This window comes from Gorilla gorilla, chromosome 17 (assembly GCF_029281585.2).
Source record: "Gorilla gorilla gorilla isolate KB3781 chromosome 17, NHGRI_mGorGor1-v2.1_pri, whole genome shotgun sequence".
Lineage (NCBI taxonomy): Eukaryota > Metazoa > Chordata > Mammalia > Primates > Hominidae > Gorilla > Gorilla gorilla.
This window is the reverse complement of record NC_073241.2, coordinates 46,234,149-46,257,769: the sequence shown is the minus strand read 5'-3', so window position 1 is coordinate 46,257,769 and position 23,621 is coordinate 46,234,149. Positions and strand designations below refer to the sequence as shown.

The 23,621-nt window shown below is 38.6% G+C and overlaps 1 protein-coding gene across 9 annotated transcripts in view; it reads right to left on the bottom strand.

The window, feature by feature from the left end:
- The window catches only part of DLGAP1 (DLG associated protein 1), a 968,998-nt gene that overhangs the window by 535,070 nt on the left and 410,307 nt on the right, over positions 1-23,621 (bottom strand). The gene's annotated exons all lie outside the window — the stretch shown is intronic.

The following is a 23,621-nucleotide window of genomic DNA, read 5'->3' as shown; positions in this document are numbered from 1 at the left end:
GGAAATGATTCATAAATTACTGACATGAAAATAGTGCTTCAATTAAAATGATGATGATAAAGATGACAGAGCAACTTTGAAAAATCATATGAAACAATATTAAATTCTTGACATATATGAAACCACGTGTGGTGGCTATGGTCATATGACATATGGTCATATGTGAACATACGCACACAGATAAACTTAAAGGTAGCATTATGAGTAACAAGCAAAATTATCCCTTTTCTCTAGTTTCCCAGTTTTGATACTTCACACTGCAAGGAATAAAATAATAATAAAAACATATTGGTCATGGGGCATGAGTGATATTAATAGTAGTTTACCCAAGGTAACTAAGGAAAACTTGATTCAAATGGAAGGTGATTACTGACATTTTCATACTGACATTTGAAAAGAATTTCCAAAACTGTGCTTTCTGAATTTGCCTGATAATAGCTGCATCACCCACAGACCTAAGGGATGTGAGGTAAAACAAGCTTTGATGTCTTTTGGAGATTCATGATGCAACTACTAATTAAAGGGTCTGAAAATTTCTGTAGTCTACCTATTGATATTGTGAGAAAACCAGTGTTTTACAGCACACCATTAGCAAACAGTGCATTAAGCACACAGATACCTTGGTTTTTCCCCAATAAAGTTTTGAACATCAAAAAAAAAAAAATAAGAAAACAAGACATAAAAAAGCTGAGTCCAGGTTACTTTGTCCTTGAAAACTTTCTGAGGAAGACTGGCCTTGTATCTAATTGTTGGGGTCAGGAGGTAAAGAGGAAACCTCTCTCCAAAGACAGAAACAGCTAAATCAAAGCCTGTCCCTAGAGAGTTTCTACAGCAGGGCCAGCTAAAATCCAGGGGTGGATGATCATGTCACATCGTTTGGACACAAGTCACTTGGAAGCCAAAGTTTTAAGGTTTATAGAATGGAGTTAGGGGCTACTAGGAAGGTTTCTGAGCCCATGTACTCCCATCATATCCTGTACTATCCACTATAGGAGTGTTTAAATTATCTTAAGGATTGTTCTCAATAGAGTGCAAACCTCTCTGTCTCTGTAAGCTTCTTGATGACAGCAAACATTATGGTCACCTTTGTATCCACAGTGGCTGGGTCTTAGTTGGTGTTGGATAAGTAAATACACATTGAATTAATGACAGAAAGCATGAATAAATGAATGAATATTATTGTAAGCTACAGAATATGAATATTGGATCAGAGGAACTTATTCTTTCCAAGTGTAGCTCTTAAATAAAATAGTCCTTAATCAATGATGTATTTCCATTAGATCGGAAGGTACAAGAATAATAGTTCTCAACCTTTCCCTAGTTTCTGCTCTAATCATTAGTTATTTAATTTTTATTTTTCATTAATTTCATTCATTATTTTTAATTTCATATGATATCATGTGTAAAACATTGAAACAGCTCAGATAAGCCTAACGTGTCTCTTGACCATCACCCGCCAGTTCCTACTCAGAGCTGGAAACTTGGGGTCTGTTTGGCACAGAAGATTGTCTTCAAGGTCCTTCTATTTTAGGAAATATAAATTACTTAAAATTTTGTCAGTGGCTGCAGAGGATTCCATAAAATGGTTGTACCATAAGTTATTTAGTTTTCTCCCATTGATAGACATTTATGTGTTACCAAGGCTTGCTATTATGGGAAATGTATCAGTGAACATCTTTGTATCCTAGACCGGATACTGAGAAATAAAATTGTTGGATAATAAATTTAAAAATTCAAATATGGCCAAACTGTCATCCAAAAAATGGCTCACCACATTTACATTCCTGCCAGCAATGTAGAGCATATGCATTTTCTATACCTCTGCCAAAATATTTCTATTATCAAATTTAAATTATTTTTTTCCAAATAATTCGGGTGAGAAATGGTATCTTCCTTTATTTTGCACTTCCCTGATTACTACTGAAGTTTAGCAACTTTTTTCTTTTTTTCTTTTTTTTTTTTTGAGACAGAGTCTCGCTCTGTCACCCAGGCTGGAGGGTAATGGTGCAATCTCGGCTCACTGCAACCTCTGCCTCCCAGGTTCAAATGATTCTCTGCCTCAGCCTCCCGAGTAGCCGGGACTACAGGTGCGTGCCACCATGCCTGGCTAATTTTTATATTTTTAGTAGAGACAAGGTTTCACTGTGTTAGCCAGGATGGTCTCCATCTCCTGACCTCGTGATCTGCCCGCCTCCGCCTCCCAAAGTGCTGGGATTACGGGCATGAGCCACCGCCCCCGGCCCTTTTTTTTTTTTTTTCTGAGATGGAGTTTCGCTCTTGTTGCCCAGGCCGGAGTGCAGTGGCGTAATCTCGGCTCACTGCAACCTCTGCCTCCTGGGTTCAAGCGATTCTCCTGCCTCAGCCTCCCGAGTAGCTCGGATTACAAGCGCCCACCACCACGCCTGGCTAATTTTTGTATTTTTAGTAGAGATGGGGTTTCACCATGTTGGCCAGGCTGGTCTCAAACACCTGACTTCAAATGATCCACCCGCCTTGGCCTCCCAAAGGGCTGGGATTACGGACATAAGCCACTGCGCCCGGCTGCAAATTTTTATATACTATTTGTCACTGTATCCATTTTAGCCAAGATATTATTAATCACATTAAAATCATATTAAAAACATAAAAATCATTAAAAACCCACACAAGTCACAACTATAAATTAACTAGTCCTGTTGCCTTATTGTAAGCAAAACTGTACCTTTAAACTATTCACAAATACATAGTTGTCAATTTGGTGGCTCCCGAAAAGATCTCTAGCATTACAGATTTTATAACCTTCCTCAGTAGGAAGTTGGAATGCTTCCTACTTCCAACACCTTTATAGCAAAGTTGGTCACCTTTCTGGACAAACAGGCCTCACTTCAAGAGAACGTCACTTATTTCACTTTGTAGGTGAACCCTGTCTCACTAACGTTACCTTCTTGTGTACAGACACGAGGTTTATACTTTTGTAGCCTTTGTGCCTAGCACTGTGGTGGGCCCATGAAAGAAACAAATATATTACAAGTGTAATGAATTTAGCAATTCAGTCATAGTAAACTTTCAAATGCCTGAAATTACAGACTCTAACTACTTTCCCCTGCACTAAATGCTAATTCTACCACCATTTGAAAAAAAAAAAAGTCTTCTTGTTCTGTCCTTGTGATAGTTTGCTGAGAATGATGGTTTCCAGCTTCATCCATGTCCCTGCAAAGAACGTGAACTCATCCTTTCTTATGGCTGCATAGTATTCCATGGTGTATATGTGCCACATTTCCTTAATCCAGTCTATCATGGATGGACATTTGGGCTGGTTCCAAGTCTTTGCTATTGTGAATAGTGCTGCAATAAACATATGTGTGCATGTGTCTTTATAGTAGCATGATTTATAATACTCTGGGTATATACCTAGTAATGGGATCGCTGGGTCAAATGGTATTTCTAGTTCTAGATCCTTGAGGAATCACTACACTGTCTTCCACAATGGTTGAACTAATTTAGACTCCCACCAACAGTGCAAAAGCGTTCCTATTTCTCCATTTCCTCTCCAGCACCTGCTGTTTCCTGACTTTTTAATGACTGCCACTCTAACTGGCGTGAGATGGTATCTCACTGTGGTTTTTATTTGCAAGAAATGGGTTTGCTTTTATTTAAATAAACTGTCATTATCAAGGAAAAGGCAGATTTCCACTGTAGGCAACTTAATGTTTAGACTCAGTGTGTTTTCCTGTTTATGTTCTATCAAAGTAATTTTCAATTAGTAAGTATAAAAACCTCTCCCATATATCACTCACTATTCACTGGTTTGGTGAAAATAATTGAGATAGTTTCAAATTTAAGGACATTTAAATACTTGAGGTATTTTTAGAGAGCTACATTTTACTCTAGTTCACCAAATAACATAACTTGAAATTCTTCCTCCCAGCCTACTTCACTTACAAACAACCTCCCTGAACTTTATAATCATGTATGAAAAAGACTAAACTCAGAATCAAGAGACTGTATTCTAGCCTAGGCTCTGACACTAAACATATGTATGACGTGATTACTTTTATAAACTTGTGTGTTTTATTGAGTGAAACAAAAGATTTGGCTAGATTGAGGGATGCAAACTCAATTTCCTTGATTCATCTTCCAATATTAAAAAAAGAGATTTCACATGAAGATAAGAAGTAGTTCAAGTGTTTTTTGAAATCCTGGATGATCTGGCCACTTGGTACATTGTCCTACATGTTACCCACCAGCTGGAGCCCAGGCGAAACTTCCACCTGTTGGTTACGGACTCCCCAGTTCACCGGAGTCTCACTTGGCCCGTTTCATTTCTTTTTAGGCACAGTAGACAATAAACTCATTCAAATGTGCAACTAAGGGCTAGACAAAAGTCTACAGAGACTTCATGTTCTAAAATTCAAAAAGTTAAGCTCCCAAAGGACTCATTGGTGAGATATCAGGAAAGACTCATGACTAACGTGCCCAAAACCACTCAGCATCTTCATGCTTTGTCTCTGTCTCTCAGAGACTCAGTTACAGGCTTCTCTGGAAGGCTGCTTCCTCCTCCCTCCCCAAATGCCTCATGGGTCTCTCCAACCTTTGCCTTTTGCGTCTACCCTGTGATTCTAACCTTACCATCTTTAGATACTCTCCTCTGGCTTCCAGATTTTGTTCTCCACCTTCTTAGTGAACTTGATATTTCAGTAAACTTTCTGGGCAAGGTTGCTTTGCCAAGGATAGAAAATCTGGATTCTTCTTGGTTCAGACAGGCAGCTGAGGACCAGTCCTGTCCAATCCCCCACTTAGCCATGGCTCCTAAAGACCCCAGCCTGTGACACTGCCTAGCCCACTGCCCACAACGGGGTGGCAGCGCTAGAGTTATGCAATTGCTATTGTGCAGAGAAAATTTCAAACCTGTTTCTGGGATTCATTCACAAAACGCTCTCCATTTTGCATAAAAGACAAAATTTACATAAAAGACAAAGAAGCCCACAGAAATGAAATGATTTGCTTGGTTTCAAAGACAGATTTTGGACATAGGGGTTTTTTGCTATTTTATTTCCCTTTTTTCTTTTTGAGACAGATTCTCCCTCTGTCGCCCAGACTAGAGTGCAGTGGCACCATCTTGGCTCACTGCAGCCTCCACCTCTGGGGCTCAAGTGATTCTCCTGCCTCAGACGCTCAAGCAGCTGGGACTACGGGTGCCCGCCACCAAGCTTTTTTGTATTTTAGTAGAGATGGGGTTTTACCATGTTGTCCAGGCTGGTCTCCAACTGCTGGCCTCTAGCGATACGTCTGCCTTGGCCTCCCAAAGTGCTGGGATTACAGGAATAAGCCACTACGCCCGGATTTTTTGTTGTTGTTGTTGCTATTCTTGACAAGAGGACAAAGAACTTGAGCACTGAAAGCAGGATAATGGCCTGAATGCTGGTGAAAAGTCACCATGTCCGTAGAGGAATTGAGGGTGTGGGAAGACATGAAGGAGGGAGGAGGTGGGCTGGGGGCTGAAAAACTCGTCACCAATGGATAAGTATGCCGTAGTACCCACCTGAAGAAATTTATGTTATTATTTTATTAGGCATCAATGAGAATCTGTGAAATTCTCAACGGCTTTAGTTAGCTTAGCATCTTAAGTCAAAGTGACTTCAAGAAGCTTTGGAAGCATAAATTATTAGACAGAACCAGCCTTCATATATTTAACATCAAAGCCGCTAGAAGGAACACGATGTCTCTAGAAGTCTATTAATTCTGGCCCCAACTCAAGATTTTTCAGCACAATCATGGAAATACGTGCTTGAATAACATAAAGCTAACTATTATTTTGTAGTGACTAGCCACATGGCCAATTAATATTTTCTAACCTCAGATTTTGAAGTATGTCAGCTTTTAGAAACCAGTCTGTTCTATTAAGTCCAACTTCTATTAACAGCATTTATACTTCACTATTATTTCTTCTTTATCTTTGTATTTTGCCTGTCTCACTCATTTCAGGTATTCTTATTGAAATATGCCATATGACCAAATATCTACACTCAAAATTATACCTATAATTTCCAAAATGTAATTGGCAGAAAACTATTTCTGTTATCTCTATAAATTTTTACTTAGCTGTCTTATTCCATCGGATTAAAATTTACTTTCTTTATGACCACAGACAAAAGAATATCTATTAAATTACCAGCCAAGAGTAGTGGCTCATGCCTGTAATCCCTGCACTTTGGGAGGCTGTAATGATCCCAGCATTTTGGGAGGATGAGGTGGGAGGATCCCTTGAGGCCAGGAGTTTGAGACCAGCCTGGGCAACATAGGGAGATCTCGTCTCTACAAGTCTTTTTTTTTTTTTTTTGATTGCCAGGCATGGTGACATGTACCTGTATTCCCAGCTACTAAGGAGGCTGGGAACACAAGGGGGGACTGCTTGAGCCTGGGAGTTCAAGGCTGCAGGGAGCTATGATGGTGCCACTGCACTCCAGCCTTAGGGACAGAACAAGACCCTGTCTCAAAAAACAAAAACAACAACAAAAACAAAAACAAATAAAGTTTATAAGATAAGATACCTGAGTTAGGATTAAAGATACTGAAATATCATTAAATAAAATAAGTCATATATGATGTTTTGGGGATGTTTCACATTCCATGGCTACTGATGAGAAAAAAGGATTTTTAAAAATCTGCAGGGATGAGAAGACACAAAAATTGATTATTTACTCCACAGGAAAAAATACCTAAAGTGAGAGGAGATCATATACCTTTACTCCTCTAGGTTCTGAGCTTTAGGAATGTTCCTGAAATAAATCCGTTGAGCTCAGAACAACAGGAAATTGCCACTTACGCACCTAAGAAGCTTTCATGCTACCACGAAACCACCTACTCACTTGACACTAATCGGTTGCTAATGGTTTCTGGCTAGGATTTGATTTTCTTTGGCTTAATCACCAAGGGATCACCTCTTTCCAGATCAATCTCAGTCCACTGGCTAATCTGATTCTGTGATACAGCACTCAGTTCTGTTCCATCTTGAAAGTTCCTAAGTACATAATCAGTCTAATTTTGGTGACATTCGATTCAATATTTACGATTTATGTCTACTTCTTGGACACTCAGTACTGGGAAAACCTACAGGTATCACAGATATGTCATTTGGTAAAGGGCATGATTTAGCTATTTATTTTCAGGGATGGAAAGATAGAACAGATACCTTTAAAACTAGTAGTTCCATTTGCAAGTTCTATGACAGCTTTTAATGATGTTTATTAAGCTGATTACACACTACTGTACAAAAGAAGTCCTTGAAATGAGGTAATACTAGGAAAAACACAGCTGGACATCAATTTAAGCATCCTTTAAAAGCAGATGTGTTAAAACTCAAAGTGGGTGTGAAGAAGACATGCAAATCAGTCTAAGGTGCAAGGCACTGCATTTTGAAATGCAGTACCTAGGAAGAATCTTGGAGAGCATTTAATTAAAACTCTTACATTTAAAATGAAGAAACTGAGTCCTAACATTATTAAACATAGAAAAGATTTTTTAACCTGGAATTTGGCATAGTGGTCCCTTCCCCAAGTTTGACAGTTCATTTAACTTAAGTAGAATTTTTCTTGCTTCTGTATATCAGTATTTCTTTCTCAAGGATCCTTACAAAGCACTGGGATGTCACTTCACAGATTCTTTGCCAAGACACGTGATTACTTGCATCACTGAACATGTGTTCTAAATACTTTTTCAACAGAAATTTAAGATTGTCATATTGACATGAAGAATGCATTTAGCTTGTTTGCTCTTTTAACAGAAAGTATACATTTTAAGCCACAGCTGTGTACCATTCAATCATCATGATTTAAGAATTTTTCAGGGGGGAAAGGCCTGAAAGAAGGGGAGTTGTAAATTTCTCACGCTAAAGAATAATGAAGAAAAAAAAGTCAGAATAGAGTTCAATAGCAAAATAAATAAAGCCCAACAGGATAAGTATTCAATAAACAAAAATAGCATTATTTTCTCTTCAGTATATTCTATCCTTCAAATTCTGGCAACCGTTTCTTAATATGAGTGAATTGCCATGAAACTGCTTTTGCCTGACAAAATTCCTTTGAGTAGTGTGCAAATTGTAAAGCCTATTTCTGTCTGTTCATTAGTAAGAGAGTTCATATTGTATAGTGCCACAGACTCTTTGCTCATTGATTTTGAGAAATGATAATTGGCTGGCACTGAAATACTAGAAGGCAAAGTTGTACTTCAGAAGATGAAGAGAGTTGAGAAAGAGTAGCAACGTGTCAGTTAGGAAATATACTGTCAATGCATAAGAAGGATAAAGAACACCAGTTTAGGGTTGATTTGCCAAGTATTATCATTCCGCTGGTGACTACAGAAAGTTAATAATTAATATTATTAATATGGATAGATGGATATGGAGTCTATACTAAGAAAAATGGCCAGTTTATGAGCAAAAGTGGAGAAGGTGATAGCCATTGTTTCAATTCATGCACATAACCAGTGAGTTTAACTTTCACTTACTTATATGTATGTATCATGTGAAGATTTCATCTTAAAACTTCTTAGACTTGGTTAAATCCACATTAATTGATACATATTATATTATTGTAACAAATCTGAACATGGATTTTTTATTCAGTTATAATTAAAGATGGGAGCCCTTCTCTTACTTTCCCTTTGTTCTGAGTTGAGCCATGCCTTTTCTCTTTTGGGGGCTCTTCAGCAAAGACAAGGGTCCCCAGATTGAAACTCTGGATAGAACTTTTTAGACTCAGGGAACATAGATTAAATTTACCTTTCAGCTGGGTGTGGTGGCTCATGCCTGTAATACTAGCACTTTGGAAGGCCAGAGTGGGTGGATCACCTGAGGTCAGGAGCTCAAGACCAGCCTGGCCAACATAGTGAAACCCCATCTCTACCAAAGATACAAAAATTGGCTGGGTATCATGGTGCATGCCTGTCATCCCAGCTACTCGGGAGGCTGAGGCTGGAGAATCGCTTGAACCCAGAAAGCGGAGGTTGCAGTGAGCTGAGATGACGCCACTGCATTCCAGCCTGGGCAACAGAGTGAGACTCCGTCTCAAAAACAAAAATTACCTTTTAACTGCCATGTGATCAGAGGCAAAAACATGACTGCCATATCCATAAGTTTCTTTTGATAGTCCTTGTATAATCAATTTGCTCACTCTAATAACTCTAGATATGTAATCATGCAATACAGGCATGATTCTTCATGGCTCTAAAGAGTGATTTCTTAATCCTAGATGCTACAGTTCCAATGCAGAGAATCAGTCCTATATTAAGGCAAAAGACTTGATAACACGTTTCAACCAACATTAAGTAATGATTTAAACATGTATTAACTTCACTCATTCAGTTGATTCTGCCTATTGCTTCATGCCATTCTTTTTGCCAGAATTGGTAACCTTTAATAACCCACATTCATACACATTCAGATAAACACACACTCTTGAAGGTAATATGTATGGGCTTCAGTCTGGGGGGGTTAGGGATGACCCATTTCATATTTCACAGCCAATAACAGAAGCCTATAGGAGAGCAGCCACAGAGGCGCAGGAATGAAAACCGCTTGCAGATAGTTCTGTGTTAATTTTTATCTCCCTCCATTTTTCAAATCTTCTATAAAGTAGGTTTATTTTTAACATCTTCTCATTCTCTTTAATACGAGGTAAAATAAAATGCAAGGGTGAACAGAGAGAAGGAAGGCAGTTAAGGATCTAGACGGTCCACAAATATTGAAGGAATAATCAAGACACAACATAAAAAATATTTTCAAAATATGTTCTGGAGTATTTTTCCTCTTGGTAATTCATTTTTCTTCCTCTTTTTGCCATCCTGCCTCTGAGGTTGGACAGGGATCTTTGCCCCAGGTAAAGAAAGAAAAATACACTCCAGAGGTACAGGAGTTCTGCAGAGTGGCTGTATGCATTTCCTCTGGCTGTGGTACTGCAAATTACCACAAACTTGGTGCCTTAAAACCTTACACATTTATTCTCTGACAGTTCTGATGCCTGAAGTCTGAAATCCATTCCACTAAGTCAAAATCAAGGCGCCACAAGGGTTGCATTCCATCCCCTTCCTTCCGGTCAAGCATACAAGCACACAGAGGAAAACGGCAGCACGAGGAAAAAGAGGGTTAACTTGATAAGTTACTCTAGGGTTTACGCTACCACCTTAGCCCTCAATCTCGAAAACAAGAAAGAAAAAAAAGTTCAGCTCAGCTTTTAGAAATATTTTTTTTCATACAAATTGGAATGCAAATTAATTTTTCTAGAGAATAAGAGAATATTCAACACCAACGTCCTTGAGGGTGGAGATGATAGTTTACTTATTTATAGTTATTCCCTCTCTGACCCAGGCCCCACTATCCTCTGTACAGCCTGACACAGAACCTTCCCAGCAGGAGACACCCAATGAATGTCTCTGAATGACTCTCTAGGGCTCAGCAGTACAGCTGCCATCCATCTCTATCCTCCTTCAGAAGATGTCCAGGATGGATGCAGGGGTGGGGTAGAGTGGATATTGCTGAAGAAAACCTCTTTTTCTCTTTCCTAAGAGAAAACTTGCTATTAATTATTCCATCAAATAAATGCCTAGAAAATTGCAAGAAAATGTGAAGCAAAATATAAAAAAATCAAACATCAATGGCAAAGCAGACAGAATAGAAAGGGAATATACATTGTGGCCAGAAAAATGAGAAGAATGTGGTCCTGCAAGGTATGCTTCATTACTGTATTTGTAAAGTAAGTATGGGTTAATCTTTTACCTTTTTAGAGTATGACTCTTCAAATATAAAATGGTGATGGTGATAACACTAACTTATTTGTTGAGATGGTTAAAGAATATACAAATAAAAGCAGTGATAAAACAATTAAGAACCAATATTTTTAACCTCCATGCTACTTAGCTTGCATTTACTAAATCAAATTTGATAGAATTAGGAGAACTATGTGTGAAAGTTCTTTTTACAACATTGCAAATGATAGCTTTAATTATTACTTGAGATAAATTACCTTTGAGTCAGCATCATACATTTCCATGTTGAGGACACAATAAAAATTTGGAAAAATGCCTTCCTTCGCTTTAATTCCTTTCTGCTAATCTATAGAACAGCCTTCTATTCAAGGACTCCCAATTTGGGCAAAACAGTACCTATTCTTGTTTTCTAAAGATGTTTTAGAATAGTATGCCTTTCAGAACAGCTGTAGCCTAATGGTTAAGAGTTTGGACTCTCTAGGGTCAAACTGTAACTCTACCACTCATCCGCTATGTGATCCTGGGCAAATTCCTTAGCTTCTTTTTGCTTTAAGCTCCTCATCTATCAAATGGAGGTAAAAATATTACCTCATATGTAGTTGTGAGGATTAAATAAGTTAATATATGTAAACAGCTTACGCTAGTATACCAGTGAACACTCACTTAATGTTGGCCATTATAATTCTAGTCATTATAAAATAGCTATATTTTATTGTTGATAAAACTTATAATAGATAAATAGAAGTTTACTTAAATTTAATGGATGGCCCTTTCTTATACAATTTCGAAACATTCATCCATAACAGGTCTAGGATGCAGAGAGATTTCTATCTTTGCTCAAGTAAAGAGAAAGAAAAAAGAAATATTTCATTTTCACAATGTGGTAGAAACTATGAAGTAAGTGATTAGTAGTTTCTCTGCTATCTCTTTTTTCCCTGTCACACAAATCTTGACATACCATTAAAAAATTTGAGTGAGGGCTCATTTCAGCCAAGATATCAGTTTGTTGATAAGTGGTGCTCATGGCAAATTATTTAGGAGATGAAGTTCTGGAAGACAATGTCTTGGAAGCTGACATATGAACGTGAAAATCTGCTACAAGCATAGGACTAGAATCTCAAAGCAGGCTTGGGGTTTCAGCATTGTGTTCTTTTTAGGCAAGTTTCAACAAGACAAAGGGCTGCTTAACTTCTCTATGTCAAGAAACAGCTTTATCATTGTGGCTGAAAGTACTCACACACGGTTGCTAGTGAGCAACCTGCCACAGGCCTGATCCAGAGAGACCCGGCATTAACATGATTCTCCCTAGGGAGGAAATCTAGCAATGCCTGAACAGACATGGAGTCCTCATTTCCACGCCCTTGGTACAGACTCAGAAGCAGCAGGGTGAAGCAATAGCAGCAGCTAGAACAGAGAGCAAACGCAGCACCCGAAGTGTTCCTCCAACTATTATGTTGGTGCCATTACTTTTAATGGCAAGAACCTCAATTACTTTTGCACTAATTTGATATCTAGAAATCTGGTTTTGCAATGCAATAGTGGGGAGATGTCAATGTAAAATATGTTCTATTTCCTTGTAGTTGGTTGATGCTTATTTATGTCATCATCATCATCATAGCATGTTACACTACATTTATCTGAGTGATTTTATAGGATTGGCATGGCAGTCCTTAGAACACTATTCATAAATGAGGAATATGGAGTAGAAAATATTCCCAGGCAGGCTACAGTTACAGAGGTCAGATTGTTAAGAAACATTTGCAACATCAATATGTGACATGCTTACTGAATTCCCTGTCCTGGTGTCTTCTTTAGGTAATGTTTCATGTTTGAGCATCTTTCTTTTATAACTGACCTATTTCTAACTTAAAAGTATCTTCTGTATTTTACTGATACTCCCAAAAGAAACATGTTCATATTAGCATAATTGTTACCACAAAACCAAAGCAAAGAATAAGGATGGAACTATCCTGTTCTTCCACTCATACAACTTTCCTTATCCCACTCTTTCAATATCCCACCCTTGCCCCTGGACCAATAGCAAGAAAAAACTCATTAGTTCCGCTGTGGAGTTGGATTCATGGGAAAGTCCATACAACCACATCTGTTTCCTACAAAAATGGTGACCAATTGCTCTTCATCTCTGTTAGGGATTTAAACAATAAATTCTCAACATATTAAAGGGCATATAAGGTACAAAGAGATTAATAATAAAGGCATTGATATCTCATTTTGTGAATCTTTTTGAAAAGAAAATATGGGAAATCTAGGGTTGATCTACCGGGCTGTGGGCAGAGATACGGAATGGAATAAACAATAACTTGAGCTGATTTTTATAAAGAATAATTTTCTCATTCCATTGTGTTATAGAGATGTTTTGATGACATCCACGTTTCTAAGAATTGTGTGTTCCTTTAAAGAAGAGCAACAGGAGAAATACATGATCCTGTAATTGATGTGCCACATTTCATTTTCTTAGAGAGTTACCATTCTTCCCATAATACTAGATTGGACAGTTTTGGGTTAATGGATTTTGCAGTGTACCACTACAATCATTCAGGTCACTTGGAAGGTTTGCAAAAATCACATGTTTCAAGTGTCCTGATTAATGGAAGTAATGTTCTCTTTTTCATTCCCCATGAAATGTAACTTACTTCAAATTTATGGTTTAATAAAGCACTTCAGACTTTCCTAAATTCCTTTTCAATATATTACATGATATTTTCTGATACTTTATCAAGTTTGTATCTGCAAGACTAGAATTCACAGGCAGTTATTTTTCACCAAGATGAAGATAGCCTTCAGGACACCGCTTGTCCACACTTGTAATCCCAGCACTTTGGGAGGCCGAGGTCTGCCGATCACCTGATGTCAGGAGTTCGAGACAAGCCTGGCCAATATGGTGAAACCTTGTCTCTACTAAAAATACAAAAAATTAGCTGGTCAGGGGTGGCGTGCACCTGTAGTCCTAGCTGTTCGGGAGGCTGAGGCAGGAGAACTGCTTGAACCTCGGAGGCGAAGGTTGCAATAAGCCGAGATCATGCCACCGCACTCCAGCCTGGCTGACAGAGTGAGACTTTGTCTCAAAATAAAATAAAATAAAATAGTAAAATAAAATGAAATAAAATTATGGTTCATAGCAATGATGTATATCACTTCTTTTAATTTTTAATAGTTTCCTTATTAAAACATCCGAGTTTCCCCAGAAGATCATCATTTTGGCTAAACCAAATACTTTAAAATATTAAAAGTTTATATATGATTAATAGTTAACAGCAGAACATAGGATAATTTTTCTCTTCCAAAAGAGATTCATTTTTATGATTTGAATTTACTTGAAACAAAATATAACATTTTATGTTCCAACCACTAAAAAATGTTTTTATATTTGTCCTCAGACGTAATTTAGGTTTTAAATTTTCTGTTGATCTCTTTTTTTAGAAGCAGAGGGAAGAGTAGACCTTCTCATATGATTTTCATTACTGTAGTAATATTTGCACATACTTAATTTCTATTGGAAATATTTGTTGTAAATATAATTTCTATACCCAGTATAGGCAAAACAATCAAATTTAATTAACAAAAAGCATTTGCACAGCCAGTCTGGCTGGACCTTATGCAAATGTAGAAAATGACAAGCTTGAAATTAATCACCAAATGTCTGAAATTAAAACAGAATTGTCAAGGCAGAAATGTATGAATCATAATAGTATCTAATTCCATGGTTTCTGGGCAGATGTCTTTCTGTATTCTGATGAAAACTAGCATTTATTTATATTAAAACCTCTTCAACAAACCATATGTTATATTTAGCTCAGCCAAAATTCCCAGGTGGAGAATATTTGTATGGAAGATTTCAAAAGGATGATCAATTTAGATGTAACCTACATCTTATTTATTTATTTTTGCCTTTTATATCTGAAGACTGCATTGAAAAGACAGATGCATCTTTTCTTTTATACTTCAACATCCCCAGTTTGATTTAATAAGTCAGGAAAGCAAACACCTGAAGATTTTATGGATCACAGTTCCGATTTAGAATATCCACAGAAGTGATCTGTGTTTTCCTTTGTGTGTATCCTTCAAGGATACATTGGAGCAACGGGTATCCTTCAAGGATACATTGGAGCAACGGGACCAACAAATCTCAGCAGAAACTTACTGAGAACAACTAAAAAGCTGATTCAGACACTTGGTGTTGAGACACTATCATTTTCTCAAGTGTTAGTAAGTAAGAACTATGTAGAGGGGAAATTGATAAAACTTTTGAATATCATCTTAGCATTGTGTAACGAAGACAGACCAATGTCATAACTGTGAATTTAAAAAGTATTTAAAATTAGTACTAAATGCAAATTGGGTAATGTAAGACATTTCCTCTATTCTGTGTTTGCCTCTGGCAAACTAGAATTATTTCAAAAAATTTAAAAATCAGGGATATGAAATGTCTTCCAGGAGACAAGCACAAAATACAAAACACAAGTAATATTAATATTTCCTTTACAGTGTTTACAGAAGTCTGGGTTTCTCTTTCCTGGAAAGTTCAATCACTTTATCTAATGTCTGGGTTTTGGGATATTTATAGTCCTGGCCACCTCAGACCAAGTCATCTCCATCTAAATGCTGTTTATGGCTTCACATAAAAGGAGTGTAACTTCCAACAGTAAAAAGCCATGGGGAACATCTGTACAGTCCTCCAATTTGAACACTCAAATCAGCACAGAAAACCAAGTAGGTATTTCTCCAAATTGCCCGGTGTTGAGAATCAACAGACACACTTGTTAAAAATACAAATCCCGGCCAGGCATGGTGGCTCACGCCTGTAATCCCAGCACTTTGGGAGGCCGAGGCAGGTGGATCATGAGGTCAGGAGTTTGAGACCAGCCTGGCCAAGATGGTGAAACCCTGTCTCTACTAAAAATACAAAAATTAGCCAGGCACGGTGGTGGGCGCCTGTAATCCCAGCTACTCTGGAGGCTGAGGCAGGAGAATTGCTTGAACCCAGGAGGCAGAGGTTGCAGTAAGCCGAGGTTGCACCACTGCATTCTAGCCTGGGCAACAGAGCAAGACTCCCTCACCAAAAACAAAACAACAAACAAACAAACAAAACAAACAAACAAACAAACAAAAACCTAGGTTGACCTCAGGTAAAAGAAATAGTACTACAAAATCTCATGTCAATTGTAATCCCCAGTGTTGAAGGTGGGGCCTGGTGGGAGGTGACTGGATCATGTTTACAAATGTCTTGTTGAATTTTTTCATTCTTCAGGCTTGGGGAACACTGCATATCACCACCTCCTCTTCCCATAGAGGAAACAACCCAGCAAACACCAAGATAAACCAAAGAACAATGTCAATCAGAGATGAGTAACTAAAGATAAGTTATAATCATAATTAACCCAAATTTATTTTCCAGGTCAACATAATATTTTTATCCCTTCTGAGATGGTCTGTTCTAATGGGCAACAGTCCTCCACGCCGAGCCACTCTCATCTCCCACTAACTTAACTGCCCTGCACTGTCCCTTGACTTTCACCTTTCTTGCCTTAGGAGCCATCCATGAAACCCTCTTCTAATCATCTCACTTTCTCCAATAAAAAAAGTAGTTTCATATGTGCCAAAAATAAAAGGAAAAAGGAACTGATAACTCCTTGGTATCTTTTAGTAATTCTTGATCATTGGCTCCCAATTTCTAGAATTACCTAAGATTTGCATTTCTAGGAAATAGAGATCACAGCCTGTGTAACATAGAAAGACCCCATCTCTACAAAAAAAAAAAAAAAAAAAAGCTTGCCCCTGTAGTCCCAGTTACTTGGGAGGGTGAGGCGGAAGGATCACTTGAGCCTGGGAGGTTGAGGCTGCAGTGAGCCATGATCGTGTCACTACTACACTCCAGCCTGGGTAACAGAGCAAGACCCTGGTCTCAAACAAACAAACAAACAAAAAAAACCCAACATATTTTTGCTATCATAATCATATTGCTGCTTTTCTCTCCTACCATTTAATTAATAGAGTAATATAATGTTAATTAGATTTTTTTTGTTGGTGATCACGCCAAGTATATTTTACCACTATTTGGCATTCTTCGTTTAAAAGGTTAATCTTTTTAACTTTTTTTTTTTTTTTTTTTTTTTAAAGTTAGCATCTTGCTCTGTCACCAGGCTGTAGTGCAGTGGTATGATCGTAGCTCACTATAACCTCAAGCAATCCTCCTACCTCAGCCTCCCAAAGTGCTGGGGTTATATGTGTGAGCCACCTTATCTGGCTCTTTTAAACTTCTTAAAAGAGATAAAAACCAGATAGTACTTTAAAAAATTACTAAGAATAGTAAGGACCTCATAAGAGCCAAGTTTATCTTACAGCACTAAAATTATCAGATTCCATAAGAAGCTTCAGTTTACCTGCAGTCTGTATGTCCCTATCAGGCATTAACCTGCCAGTTATACAAAGGGGCTAACCAGAACAGAACTGATCTGTAAGCTGATTAGTTTCCAATTCTGATTAACAAAATCGTGCAGTTTTTTGGCCAAAATTCACTTCTTATGGTTGGTTGTACACTTGTTCACTTATTTATTGGTAAAGCTTCTAAAGATTGCATAATAGATTGCATAATATCTATTGCCCAAATCCCAATAACAGCAATATTTACCTAATTATAGACCACAAGTGAGTAGGATCATTTGGGGTGAGTATGGTGATAAATGATTTAATAGACCTTCTGTTCCTGGCCTAAGAAAAGTGGGTGTCTTTCCATATCATCTTAGTTAGCATGCAATAAATGTAGATTAAACAATTCTTAGGATACAAAAATGAAGTTCTCAAATATGCCCAGGGGCGCACAATCTGATAAGAAACCATAGATATCAACAAATAATTAAGTGTTAGAATATAGGTCTGTGAAACGTGCTGGACATATTAATTCTGAGTATTTGGGCATTATCTCCTTAGGTCTCTGGCTAAGCTCAGTGTCTGAAGTGTTCTCAATAGATGTTTTTTGAAAGAAAAATAAACAACTGATTAAACTTACATCACTAGTAATCAAAGGAGTGAATACATTGGGACAATTTATCCTCGGAGGTTGTGGGTTGATAGGAAATTCTGCCTTGGAGAGTCTAAGTTTGAAGTGTCTGTAGAACATATATAGCTGGAGATAGATACATGGGTCTGAAGTTCATGTCTAGAGGCAACAGTGCCTTTACCTTTGCTCTCTAAGCTGGCCTCAGGATAAAAGGTGCAAATCTGCAGGAGATGTGACAATTTTGGGATGTCAGATTGAAAAGACCTGAGTGAGATGCTAATGACCCTTATTCTTTGCCTCCACAACCTGGAACAAGAGATTTTTGTTACAGAATTATAGGAAAGTATATTTTCCAGCCTCCTCAAATAACTTACTTCGATGTTGAATTTCCAGAAGAAAATTAGAGTCAAATGTTGCTTAACCCTACTTTGAATGCAGAACCATGCAGAAAGAACATTTATGTTGTCTATGTAACTGTTTCTAAATTCCACTCCCGGAGCTTCCTGTCTTTACAAGAAATTCTCAGGCAATTTTCAGACTAATAAAATGGTTTGCTTTAACTATAATAACACATGCATAATTAGCATATCAATCTGTATGTGGCAAATAGTGGAATAATGATTTGCTTATTATGCAAAACATATTTTTTGGAAGGATATTGTATAAATATTACTTGGGTAAATGTAATGAGACTTAGTTATAACCAAAAATTGCATTGCACCATCTTGCTTGCATCATGATCAAGCTCTATGTAAAGTAGCCAATAGTAATAAATGGATACAAGAAACAGACCAGATAATTATGAAATAAAGAATATTTAGCTATGAAACATAATTTCAGAGGTTATACATACTAAGATAAGTTGACAAACTAGAAACCAAATCCCATGTGACTTAGGTGTTGTAGCCAGGGGTCAATGCCTAAGTTGTTACTTTTAGTCCATTTGTATCAGATGTCTCAAGACACATATTATCTTTAGGAAGAAACCTTGGTCAATCACCTTTATCCAGATCAAGAATTGAGCTGTTATATGGTCCATGAATCTGCTTATCACCTGTAAAATGGCTTCTTCCATTCGATCATTGAGGTTTAATGAGAAAGTAAAAACTTATTTTTTAGTTTTTAGAGATGGGGTTGCTCTGTTGCCCAGGTTGGAGTACAGTGGTTTGGTCATAACTCACTGCAGTCTGGTCTTCCCAGGCTCCAGTGATCCTCCCACCTCAACCTCCCTAGTAGCTGGGGCCACAGGTGCATGCTACCATGCCCAGCTAATTTTTTCTTTATTTTTGGTAGAGACGGGGGTCTCACTACACTGCCAGGCTGGTCTCAAACTCCCAGGCTCAAGCAATCTTCCAGCCTTGGCCTCTCAAACTGCTGGGATTGCAGGCATGATCCACAGCATCCAGTCCTAAAAACTTCTTTTTGAATTAGAAGGAGACTGTTGTTCATCTCAACTATCCCATGTTCATTTGAATAGATTATTAGAAAAACAAATTAAATGTAGAACTGTGAATTACATAATGCAAAGAGCATATAAAAACATTTTTTCAGCCATTTTTTAAAAATGTGTTAGTTTTTGAAGAAATGTAATTGCTCATATTTAAGATGAAGAATTAAAACACTAATCTAAGCCATCAGAGCTCATTCTTGACATTTGAAAGCAATGAAATTCAAATTTTGCCTTTTATCCTTATCTTGTACCATATTGATTCTAAATTACTTAGAGTTTTTCACAGCATGATCAAGAAAGAAACTTGCAGTTTGCCAAATCTTTTTTGGTCAGAAGTGGCATTTTCTTGACAAGGCCTGTCACTCACTCAGTGCCTACTCACTCATCCAGTGTAATAATTTAAGCAAGACTTAAGGAGGGTTTTGGTAATTTTTTTCTTTGACAAACAAATCCTACAATGTCGATAGACTGAGAGAATCTGAAAACTGTGACCTGACCAACTTGTGCCTGCGCTAGATCAATCTTTCACCATACCTGGGGAGGGTATGGGGACAATTCTGACTGTAAGTGCCAGCAATTATGAAAAGTCTGAATGTTAGTTGCCAAGGCAAAAGCAGTAGAAAAAGGCTGCTTTGGGATGAAAAAGAAAAGCTGACTTTTGTCACTATCTCTAAGACAACAATTTCTCAGTATAATAATACATTATCAACTGAGGACTACTTGTATGTATAGTTTTTTCAAATATTTCTATCTTTTGCAAGTCATTAGTTCACTTGTAACCCTTATTCTCACTTCAGAATTAAAAATTTGAGGCTGGGCACAGTGGTGCACACCTGTAATCCTGGCACTTTGGGAGGCCGAGGGAGGCAGATCGCTTGAGGTCAGCAGTTCGAGACCAGGCAGGGCAACATGGTGAAACCCCATCTCTACTAAAAACACAAAAATTAGCTGGGTGTGGTGGCACATCTCTGTAGTTCCAGCTAGTCGGGAGGCTGTGGCAGGAGAATTGCTTGAACCCAAGAGGCAGAAGTTGCAGCGAGCCAAGATCACGCCACTGCACTCCAGCCTTGGCAGCACAGCAAGACTCTGTCTCAAAAAAAAAAAAAAAAAATTATATGCCTGGGCGTAGAACTTCCCGCCACACAGATGTCAGCCATAGCCTGGGCTATATTTGGCTCTGTGACTTCATTCATGGGAGCTGCCCTCCTGCCAACTTAGCCCTGCCCCAGTAGCTGAGCCAATCCTGTCTGAGGGGCTTCCCATCTCCTCCTCCCATGCAGCCGAGGCACTCATGCTGGCCGTCACACTGGAGCCTCTGTGCTCCTTAACTGCTTGCCCAAGTCCAGCCTGCCACCATATCCCTGTTCTAAAAATTATACTCTGAGCCTGACTTCCCTCTGGGCTCTAATTTATAAGTCTGGGATTTTGCCTCTGTTTCTTTAGGGAATTCCTTTTCTGGTAAACTGCTAAGCATTCCAGCTCCCTTCTGGGACTGGGCCATCTGCCTTAGTCCTTGCTCTTGTCAGTTCCTGTCTCCAGCATGCCACCCAAGGACAGACTCCTCAGATGTGGACTGCCTGGTGGACTGCTTACCCCATTGTAATCATGCGCTTAGACTAGGTTTTTACTTTACCCTTGACTATCATCATAATTGCCTCTGGGATTTTCCACCCTTCCATCTTTCCATCCATCCATCCATCCGCTCACCTACCCAAACACCTACCTACTCATTTATCCATCTGTCTATTCACATATCTACCTATGTATCCATCCAACGGTCCATCCATCCATCCATCCATCCATCCATCCATCCATCTATCCATCCATCCATCCATCCTTTAATTCATTTATTCTTTCTCTCATTTATTAAGAACTTACTCTTTGCCAGCCTCTGTGCTTAGTGGTAGAGAAACAATGGTTTCTAAGACAGATATCATTCCTCCTCTAGCAAGGGAGACAGAAGTTAAAGAAACATTTACAACAAAGTGTGATAAGTCGCTGTCCCATGCATTGGCCTAAGTGGGTGGGTTCAGTGCCAAGTTCCTATACTTCTGTCTTGCCCTATTTCTCTAAGTGCACACAGCTTTACTCTGTGGAGGCAAAACAGACTAGTATTTTCAGTTCTCTTTTTGAGAACTTTAGGAGAAAAAAAATGCTATCATTCCAAGTCAGGAGAGCAAGCATTAATATTACACACATATTTACGTAATAATCCCCTAGACTTGTATGGGGTTTTGAAATACGCAAATACTTTGATTTACAGATATTATTTGTTCTTCAGAGCATACCTGTGAGGTATATGCAGGATAGGTATTATTTTCATCCTCACTTCATGGAACAAAAACTAAGGTTCATAAAAGTTAAAATAGTTTTAGCAAAGCCTAGAGCTGAAACTAAAATTAAGCTTTATTATTGTCAATATAGGCTTCTATCCACGTTATTAATACTCAATGGAAACTTGCACAGTTTCCAAAATCTTAGGAATGTCAGTTCCAGTTATTGCCATCTATATTTTTAAACAGGTTAATGCTCACAGGATAGCCTTTTATGTCACTTGTTTTATAAAAATGACAAAAGATAACACACAGAACTCTAAAGTATTGATTTATATTCCATTAACTGTTTATTACTTTAATCTATGAATCCAAGTGGGGAGGTAGAAAGATGAAATCACTTGCCTCTTATCTTTGAAAGATGTGAGCTCATTACTAAACCCTGACAAAAACAGCAGGTAGCTCAGGAAACATTTTCCAAAGAACACTTAGAGATTTTGATTCATGACTGAAGTTCTACTGTGGCATTTTCCTCTCCATCACCCTTCATGGGGAAGCCTCATCCTATTATCATCTGTTGTCCTGTTTAACTAGGGTCATCAGAATGTGTTGTTATATGTCACTTGTTTCTTCTTCCTTTTTCTTTGTATAGCACTATGACTTTTATTTTCCCAAACAGTTTGTGTCTTTGAAACTGCAGTTGTTTCTTTTGGGGGCAGCCTCCTTAAGTCCACCATGGTGGTTAGTTTTAAGATATTAATAAACAAGGCAAAATTCAAAGGTGTATCACACTCCTGGATCTTAGCTACCCCATTTTTCTATTTACCTTGTGATATGGCTTGGCTCTGTGTCCCTACCTGTATTATCTGTTCTCCTGCTGCTAATAAAGACATACTCAAGACTGGGTAATTTAGAAAGGAAAGAGGCTTAATTGACTCATAGTTCAGCATGGCTGGGGAGGTCACAGGGAACTTACAATTATGGCAGAAGGGGAAGCAAACATGTCTTTCTTCACATGGCAGCAGCAAGAAGAAATGCAAAGTGAAGTAGGGGGAAAGCCCCTTATAAAACCATAAGATCTTGTGAGAACTCACTCACTATCACAAGAACAGCATGGAGGGTAACCACCCCCATGATTAAATTACTTCCCACTGGGTCCCTCCCACAATGTGGGGATTATGGAAATTACAATTCAAGATGAGATTTGGGTGGAGACACAGTAAAACCGTATCATTCTGCTGCTGGCCCCTCCCAAATCTCATGTCCTCATATTTCAAACACAATGATGCCCTTCCAACAGTCCCTCAAGGTCTCAACTCATTCTAGCATAAACTCAAAAGTCCAAGTCCAAAGTCTCATCTAAGACAATGCAAGTCCCTTCTGCCCATGAGACTGTAAAATCAAAAGCAAGTTAGTTACTTCCTAGATACAATTGGGGTACAGACATTGGGTAAATACACCCATTCCAAATAAGAGAAATTGGCCAAAACAGAGGGGCTATAGGCACCATGCAAGTCTGAAATCCAATAGGTCAGTCATTAAACCTTAAAGTTCCAAAATGATCTCCTTTGACTCCATGTCTCACATCCAGGTCACGGTGATGAAAGAGTGGGCTCCCATGGTCTTGGGAAGCTCTGCCCCTGTGGCTTTGCAGGGTTCAGCTCCCATCCTGGCTGCTTTCATGGGCTGGCATTGAGTGTCTGCAGCTCTTCCAGGCATACAATTCAAGCTGTTGGTGGATCCACCATTTGGGAGTCTGGAGGATGGTGGCCTTCTTCTCACAGCTCCACTAGGCAATGTCCCACTGGTGACTCTGTGGGGACTCTAACCCCACATTTCCCTTCTACATTGCCTTAGCAAAGATTCTCCTGAGGGATCTGCCCCTGCAGTAAACTTCTGCTTGGATATCCAGGCATTTCCATATGTCCTTTGAAATCTAGGTGGAGATTCCCAAACTTCAAGTTTTGTCTTCTGCGCACCCACAGGACCAACACTATGTGGATGCTGCCAAGGCTGGGGGGCTTGCACCCTCTGAAACAATGTCCTGAGCTGTAACTTGGCCCCTTATAGCCATGGCTGGAGTGGCTGGGACACAGTCCCGAGGCTGGGCACAGCATGGGGGGCCCTGGACGCAGCCCGC